Source organism: Atractosteus spatula, chromosome 3 (genome assembly GCF_055471065.1).
Source record: "Atractosteus spatula isolate fAtrSpa1 chromosome 3, fAtrSpa1.hap1, whole genome shotgun sequence".
NCBI lineage: Eukaryota > Metazoa > Chordata > Actinopteri > Semionotiformes > Lepisosteidae > Atractosteus > Atractosteus spatula.
This window is the reverse complement of record NC_142708.1, coordinates 15,835,616-15,845,265: the sequence shown is the minus strand read 5'-3', so window position 1 is coordinate 15,845,265 and position 9,650 is coordinate 15,835,616.

The following is a 9,650-nucleotide window of genomic DNA, read 5'->3' as shown; positions in this document are numbered from 1 at the left end:
GTTGCTGAATCCTTTTATCTCAGACACTCTTCACATTAATGGAAGGGTGATATTTCATTGTTATTAGTTTTAAATCAAATTGGAAATCAAATCCTCGGGCTTTTATTACAATTGACCTTGATTCGTTATTAGAGGAGCTTAAAGTTTGAGGTTTCACTACCCTTAGAGCTGAAATGTTTAATATTTTCATGAAGAATTATTATAGGAATGTGTGACTTTTTAAGAGAGAAAAATGTATGTGTTCATTGAGTGTGCCTTGTAAACCGCAAATAATTTAGAGTCCATTTTATTTAAAAAGCAAGGTAGAGTATTTTTGTCTTTTATATATTTTTTTCCGGCAAAAAACAAAATGCTATTTTAATGCTACTGTTTAACTGAGCTTCTATTTCAGTCTATCTCTAACTGTTCTGTCAGCAGGACTATGCTTTGGTATAGTGCATGACACATGAAAATGATGGTAATGTTCTTTATAGACAGACAAAAAAGCCAAAGAAGCAGTTTCTTAGCCAGAAATGTCACCTAATAGATGTATGTGGCTTTCAATGTTTTGTTACTATGGTGATGACTGGTGTAAAATGACTGCTTTGTACTGGGCCATCAGAGTGATTGCATCCTTTTTTCCCCATCATTTTACAAGAGGCTGTTTTCATTCTCCTTCTGAGACCATATTAAGTTAAAGAGATTGAATGACTGTGCTGCACCCTCTCTAGGTACTGTGAATTTAAGAGCCTATATGATATAGTTGAGAACCTCTGTTTTATTTATATATATATAAAAACTTCTGTGCTGCTCATACAAAGTGGGTAATATCTAATTTCCAAACACAAAGTTAAAATGGCACATGAAGAGAATTAGAAAGCTGTTGTTTGATGAAAGCAGACATGCACTAAGGGTTTTTTTTTACACCATAGTGTTTGTTTTACATGACAAAGCGTCAGCAGCTGAAATATGGTCTGGGTGGTATTTGCGTTTTCATATTGTGGTTTTTGCAGCAATAAGGCATCTAGTGCATACAGTATAAAAAGTGCCTTACTGGTATGTATGCCTGGGTGTAGTTATTTGTGAGCATTCAGAGTAGTGGTTAGGAAGGTCTTGGGCTCAAATCCTACCTGGTACAGTAGTTATCCTGTTGAACAAGGTGTATCATGTTAGTAAAATGCTCTGCTATAAAAACTGGCCCTCTCTGTGTTGTCATTTTTGTAAACAAGAATTTAATTTATCTGGTTAAACAAAGGTTTAATGTCAAGCAACATCACTATCAGTGACTGAATGGATCCAGGAGTACACAGCTTAACAACAGTGTATTTCCCAGAAAGCTAACAGGAAATTTCACAAAATTATCTCATAGTTGGTGTGCAGGATACTCCACCTGCCATCAGGATCAACCAGTGGTCACTAGGACACACAAGCACTTGATATAATTGACAGAAGCCTGTTTGTTATATGCAGTGTCCTTTCAGCTGAGATAATTCAGTCTATTTGCCGTTATTTTGTGGTCTGTTGGCTTTTGAATTATTTATCAAATATCCCTGTACAATAATATTTTCTGTTACACCCCTACCATTTAATGTTTGCATAACTGAGTTTAAATTTATATTTATTAAATTGATAGGTAAACTCATAGATACTTCTTAAATGACCTCATTATGTTTTACAGAATGATAAAAGTTGAAATTCAAGAACTTAATATAAAGTAAACTCAAAGAATATTGATTAAATACGCTTCCCCCATATTTAAGAAAGAATGGCATCTATTTAGGCGAAGTTAACATTTATACATATTTGGGCCAGTTATTATTATAAAGGAGAATACTTGTATGTGTTAAGCAAGGAAAAATACTAGTGAATCTAGAAATTACAATGATGAATTATTAACAATCCTTTTCTCTCATCCAACCTTTTTGTATATGTCTTCTTTTCAATCGTTTGAGATTAGAGATTAGAGATTCCCAATTGCTACCATTGTACCTGAATTCCTGGCGCGGTATCAAACATCCCAATAGCCTTAGATTTTATGATAATGGACACCACAATTGCTATAGTCTAATGTCTTTTTAATGCCCACTACTAGAGTTGTCGAGATTGACAGTTTTTGCCTCAGATATCCAGACAATTTTTAGACTTTCACCATAATGACAAATGGTATGGATTGCACAGCTTCTGAGTGCAGCTCCAGACACATAAAACAAACTAGTAAACTAGTTAAAAAATGAACTAAACAGCAAAATTCAGAGTGAGTTATGCCTTAGAGAGTTTAAATTGACTGCTCATAATGCAGCGGAATTTATTAAAAATTAATGTTCAAACTTAATATCAAATCAAAGGATGTTGAATAACATGTTTAGTGGTCAAGTTCAACATCTCACGTGTCCTCCATTTTCTAGTAGCAGTGTTTGCACCTGTCATGGCATTGTCATTACAAGAGCTGTTATTTCTTTTGGCAAAGTCATATTCCAATCTCTGAGAAATGCTGCATGCAGGTTAGCAAGCGTTCATGTACATGGACACATCAATCCAGTATGTCGAAGAGGTGCCCTATTGGTTTCCTGTTGAGCAAATAGGGCAATTAGCCCATCACATGTACATTGTACTGTTACAGGTAAATATGCCTGCTACATGTGTCCTACAATACTTTGTCAGGCACAAATGTGAGAGTTTTTGCACAATTGTGCAAAAATGCAAAATGTGGGGTAAGAACATTGTCTCCAGAGTCAATGAGTCATGAATACACTCTAATCTCCATCCACACTGTATTGTGACCCATTTCATCAAGTCCGAGACAATCTACTACTGCATCAGAACATTACTAGAAACTTTCTCTGTAGACATGACTAGATATGTTCTCTGCCTTCCATCATGCTGGAACCACGACTCATCACTGATCACAATATTGCAATGATTTACCTTTGGCCACTTTCTGTTGGGTAGTAGGAGAATTGTGATTCAATCATAAAAAGTGTGTATCTTTCTTGTTTTTGCATTCATGGCCATAGGCGCTGGAACACGAAAACATTGACATGATTACCTTTTTCATGTCTGCAAATCATTCTATACTCTATACGCTATGTCGGATTACAAATATACGAGTGATCCAGTTGAGTTCTTCAAATCTGGTTGTTTGCGTGGAAATTAAGTGAAAGAAATTTGTGACTATATACTGTACTTCTGGGGGAAATATCAGAACCAGAATCATGTGTTGTGGTTCAACTGTCTTCCAGTATGTACAGTAAGTAAAACGTATTTGTTGTACATCTTGTGAAATAGGAGGTGTTGATTAAAGAAATATCTGGTTGTGTATTGCACTATCCATCATGGTGAGCTCTCATCGACGCTCCCTCATTTGCTTCTTCAAACTGACAGATCTGGATCTCAAAGTGTTGGTTTCCTTTCCACATGTTCTTCCCGGGGTTGGCACTTCCATGCTGCACAGTGGACATTTGTCAAAACTAGTGGGCTCAGTGCTAGCTCAATGGCAGACATGAAGTTGGGGATGGGGAGCTAATTTCCAGTCTATGAAGTGTATCCTTAGCCTAATGTCATGAAAATCATTGAGTTTCTTTGTAGTCAATAACACAGGATTTGATTAACACCCATCTCAGCAAACTTATCTAAAGGCTTGAGAGGGAGGGTTATATTAAAAGCAGAACTGTAGTCAACAAAGAGGATCTGGCCATACAGTATATGCTGGGTTCCTCCCTCTAGAAGTTGAAATATATCAAAGTGCCTCAGGAAGACTGCATCGTCCACTGTCTTCTTTGCTCTCTCTTTTGCTGAAACTGGCATGGGTCTGAGTGCATGTTAGACAGGTAATTGGCTATGAGTCACTCAAAAACGTTCATAATAACAGCTGTCAACGTTACTGGTCATTAGTTGTTGAAGCAGCTCACAGATTTCTTAGGTACTGTATTGCAGTATCCATCTTAAAGTGGTACCTTAGTCTGTTTAAATGATAAATTGAAAATATCTGTAAAGATAGGATAGCAAGCTGAGTTCCACCAGATTTCAGTGTAGTTCTTGATACAATGTTGTCCAGATTCTTTCCTGATGATCTGTATGCAGAAAAATCATCTTACATCATGCTTCGGAATGATTAAAAGTGGCTGAAGGGGCTCCAATGGCTGTCTAGGTGCAGTCCGCTGCATGTTTTATTGTACGTCAGCCATATATGCCAGCAGCCATAGCATCTTGCAGCTCCCAACTGGCAACCCACTGGAGCTTAGCAGGTGTGAGCCTGGTCAGAACCTGGATGGGAGACCTCCTGGTAAAAACTAAGCTTACTGCTGGTATTAGAGGGGCCAGTAGGAGGTCCTCCTAAGTTCCCATTGGCCTTTACTAATCATGGCCTCCTAATAAACCCAATCTTTGAACTGACTGTTCTCCTCCCCACTGATAGCTGATATGTGGCGAGTGTCCTGTTGTCAAATTCATTCAGCTTGTCTGGGACAAAGGGATCGTCAACAGGAGCAGTTTGTTTCACCCTTATTTTGGCGTTGCCAAATGCCTCGGCGGTCATTAGTGATTAGTTTCTTTTCTTGTTTGTTCTTATATAAAGCTTTGGCCCTCTTTATTGCATGTTGGGATTTGTATTTGCTTATTTGAAGTTGACATCATCTCCTTCTTTGAAAGTCTTTTCCTGCCTTTCCCACTGGGTTGTTGAACCAGGACTTATTAATTTTCAGTGAATTATTTGCAAGGAATGGATACACTCTTGCAAAAGTGAATTTCCTGTATGTTGTTATTGTGTCAGTGAACTCATTATGATCACGGCTGGCCTCCTTAAACATGCACCAGTCTGTGGTCTCAAAACAATCCATTAGCACTTCATCAGTCTCAGCTGACCACTGTTTTACTGTTCTTGTGGTTGGTTTACATGCCTTGGATCTCTGTTTATATCTTGAGACAAGAAATACTACATTATGATCTGATTGATCGAGAGGGGCACAGACTAACACCTGGTATGCCTCAGAGATAGTGCAGTAGCAGTGATCCAGTGTTTTATTTTTCCTAGTTTCTACTCATGACATATCTTGGCAGAACACTACTTTGATCCAATGCCGCGGAGATCAAGATGAATCAAGCCTTTGTGCATTACAACAGTTGCTGAGATATTCCACCTGTTCTGTCATTGAGAGCTTTCCACAGCCTTGTTTCCTGAGTGTGAAGAAAGCTAAAATCCTTAGAGGCCTTCTTGACAATTAAAGCAGCTCCAGGACTGGAAGGGGTCCATCTGTGCTTCACTTTATCCATGCCAATTCTACATTACTAATTGCTTATGTTTCATGTCATGGACAAGTGGAAAATAAAAGCATACTGTAAGTAAATGCAACTTTAGTAGTGTTTAAACTCCTACTTGGTGTCAGATAGCTTCTTTTGCTTTAGAGGATGAGCAAAAACTTCCTTATGTTGCTGCTTATTGAATATGAAATCACTATGTGTCATGCCCTCCACATCTAGAGGCCGCTCCATCTCTGTCTTGTTCCTAGTTTCCCTGTACTTTACTTGTTCTCTCCCTGTCTCCCTGTCCCAGGCTCCCACGCCTGCCATCTACCTGTCCCAGGCTCCCACGCCTGCCGTCTCCCTGTCTCGGGCTTCCATGCCCTCTGGTCTCCCTATTTTTTGTGAGTCATTTTTATGTGTTGTTTGTTTCCCTTTTCCGTCAGGGCTTACTTTTTGTTGTGCGTGTTCTGTTACATGTTTTGTTTGGGTTTTTTTTGCCTTGCTCCCCCGGAGCCCTACCCGCCCCTCCCCCTCTACTCAATAAAGGTTTTTTTACCCCGGAGGAGGGGGTAGCTCTCAGCCATGGACTCCCAGAGGTTTCCTTTCAGTTAAATGAGGTTTTTTCGTGCCCCCAGTGCTGCGCAGCTCATTTATTTTTGGGATCCTTGAAGGGGGGGGGTTACTGTCATGCACTCCTGCTCTGCCCTGTTCCTAGTTTCCCTGGGCTTTACTTGTACTTCTGGTGTGTCTTGTTGTCTGGGGCTTTATATTTCCGGGTCTCCTTATCCTCCTCACTCGGCATTGGGATCGGTTGTCGAGAGGCTCGCCTCACCAGGTCGCCCCACGTCTGCTACCTGAGGGCTTATGTCTCGCTCCAACTCTACCCGATACCTTGAGCTCAGACTAAACCTCTGTGTCTGCTCCTTTCCTGCCCCTACACATAGGGTCCTTCCGTCTCTCCGGTCTCTCTCAACGGCTAGGCCCCAGCTTCCGTGACACTGTGCTTGTGTTCTGGAAAATACATTTTCAGAATTCCGAGAACTATTAGAACATATTATTTTCTTTCAAGTCAATTCTACAATTTTAATAGGATCTTTGTCACTGCAGTTGTATTTCTTTCAGTTTTGTTATGATCCCAATTAGTATATTTTGATTGGAATTAGCCACTATATCTGATAATTCAGCTAAATAATAAAGCCTAGATGGGATGCTAAAAATAGTCCATAAGATAAGTACCTAACTACCTGAAGTAATTGAGGGTTTTGAAGCAGACAGTCCCTTTTGTGGAAAAGACATACATAATATTGTTATGCATAGAGAAAAGAAAGGTTCTTGACTCTTGTATTTTAATATAGTTTATTTAAGACCTACTGTATACAGATCTGCTTATTTTTAATCTACAAAGGCATTAACTTTTACAGGCTCTACAGCCTTATCATACTTTGCCTAAAAATGAATTAAATATATTTAAACAGTGTCTGGATTTCTGGTTACAATGTAAAAACACAATGTCGGTGCCCTATTATATTACCAAATATTTTGAAAAAATGAATTGCAGAGCTTCATTGCAATATATAACGTACATGCAACACCCTGAAGTTTCCCCACTTATTTATTATATTTTTAGGAAGACTGTTTTAAATAATTATCAAAAACTCAAGTACACTTTTAGAGTAATTTATTCAGCTAGACTCACTTAATAAATCAGATTTCAAAGGAAACAATAATTATCACTGATTGAAACGATCTTGACTTTTGTCAAGAATTTTCTATTATTTTATGACTTTAATTACCAACCACCTCTTTGCGTAGCTTCTTTAACAGTGAGTGACACAGTACATTTAATCCTAATAACTTTGTCTGGGTTGATTCCTGTAATTCAGGACATGGGTTAGCAATATGCTGACAAGGATTGTGACATCTGAAACCCCATTTAAATGTGTTTAAAAGAAAAGAAGAGCAGCCAGGTGAAGGTTACATTTTTGATTCAATGTATTTTTAATAATTAAATTGCCGTTTTTTCCTATTATTAGGACCTGCAGTATCAGTATATTGAAAAAAAAAATGAATTCACTTGGAGTTGGGTTTTCAGTCATTCAGTTTAACCTTAGTCAAAAAAAAACAAATACTGGGATTTCCATAAAAAATAGAAACAGCATTCCATGAAAAACTTTGAGTTAAGAATGATTAAAGGATTCTAGATCTTCTGCATTTTTCGTAGAGTGTCTCATGGAACACTAACTAATACAGTACATACAGTAGCATCTGAACTGAAGCCAGAGAAAGACTATGGGTGTAGCTAGCCATTCTTATAACTCTTATTGAACCGAGGATCCCAGTGCTACAAGGAAACAATGCTAATCACTGCGCTACTGTACCACCCCAGTTTAACATGTTTTCATAAAAATATCCAGAAATCTGACATTCCGTACTTCTGCCTCTTCAGTCCTTTGATTGGAATTATCAATTTCAATAGCGCACAGCACTTCACTGTCCCGGTGCTTACACTTTTCACTGTATATTCGTAAAATGCCCCTTATTTATTATTTCATTTGTTCCTATTTTTTCAGTTATTGCAGCAAACATTTCTAGTAAGGATCATGCTTTTCAGACTGAACTGTCAGTGAGGGCGTTAGGAGCACCTGGTTGGACTCTATGCGGCACTGAGACTGTAGATAGTAGCTAGTGATTCGCGTCCAAATCCCAAGGGCAAAAGGCAAAAAACGATGTTACTCTCAGAGATACATCAAACGATGTATGATGTTACTCTCAGACAACATACGTGACAGTGATTCAGTACACAGAAACAGTATACATATTTATTAATTGGATTGTCCAGCAGATGGTACTGCACAGCCTATCCACTGCACCTGCTTGACAGGAGTATCTTTTTTAAAGTGTCTAAAAATGAACCTTGTCTTTGTCTCCTTCAAAATTATTTAGAATCTTGCACAGTTTTCACATTTTGTTGCTTTAAAGCTTGTAGACATGGCACTTTGAAGCAGTAGTTTATATTTTGTATACAGTATGCACAATATACTCTGCACCTTTGAAACAAAAAACCCATATATAAGTAGATAATATGACAGAAAGATAGAAAAGTCGTGATTGTGTAAGTATTCACAAACCCTTTACTGTGGCAGTCCTAAATTAATTTACTGTACTGTAGGTTAAAATTACCGTTCAAGGACAATTAATGTCTCACAAAATTAGTTGTGTGGCCTCTGTGTGCAATAAGAGTGGTTTTCATGATTTAAGAATAAAAACACGTGTTTCCGTGAGGTTCCTTGGTCATGCAGTAAAATTTAAAAACAAAAGACTCTATCATGAAGAGTAAAGAACTTTCAAAGGGAGTCATAAATAATGTTGAAGAGCACAGATCAGGTGAAGGGCACAGAGCACAGTCTCCTCAATCATCAAGAAATGTGACGTATAAAAACCTGTAAATGATGCTCAATATTGATTTGAACATGGTAAAGATGATCATTAAGAAGTAGAAGGCTCCTAGACACTCCCTGGATCCCTCCAAACTGAGTATCTGGACAAGAAGGAAACTGGTTTCATAGTATTCCTATGAGGTTCCAAAAAGAGGTTCCAAACTACATTTCAGATTAAGATAGTTTTCAGGACCCAGTTGTGTTGTAAGCCAGAAGACCGCATATCTAAGCATTTTTTGTATTCTGCCATCTATGATTAAGTACTCATTCACGACAAGTGACTTGTTGCAAAATTGTTAAATCATATCACAAGTGAGAGAGTTAACTGAACACAGCTAATAAGGAGAATTAACCCTTTGAATGTTAATGCCACATGAAAATCAAGAAAAAAAACCCAGAAAGAAGCTAATATGTCCCACGTATCTAGTAAAAATCTTTGCTCCATTGGTATGCTGTAGACTGGTCTACATCGTCACATTGTAAGTTTGGGATATTTGCAGCTTTCAATTTTTAACCGAGCAAGATGGTCTGTCAACGTTAGGTCAAGATCTGGGAGTGACAACACCTTGCCAAGATCAGTGGTGATGGTCTGGGCAGGAGTGTCTACTCCCTGCAGAACTCAACTTACGGTGATTGATAGAAACCTCAAATCCTGGGAACTCACTTGCTGGGCAATGTGGCAATATTGCAACATGCAGCAGAACAAAGCACATCCTCAGGCTGCTCTTGTAACACTATTTTATTTCGAGATTGGATTGTGACCATTATTCCCTGGACACTTTACTCATCAGACCTAAATCCCATTGAACATATGTGTGACATCTAGGGCTGAGAGACCACTAAACAGTCAAAGAAGCTGGTGCAAAGAAGGCATCACTACTGCACAGCTGACCACAGACACTACTAGCTTTTGATTATCACGATACACCTGTTGATCAACTCTGTTGGTGACAAATGTTAATTAGCACAACATTTAAAAATATCTATTCATTTTCC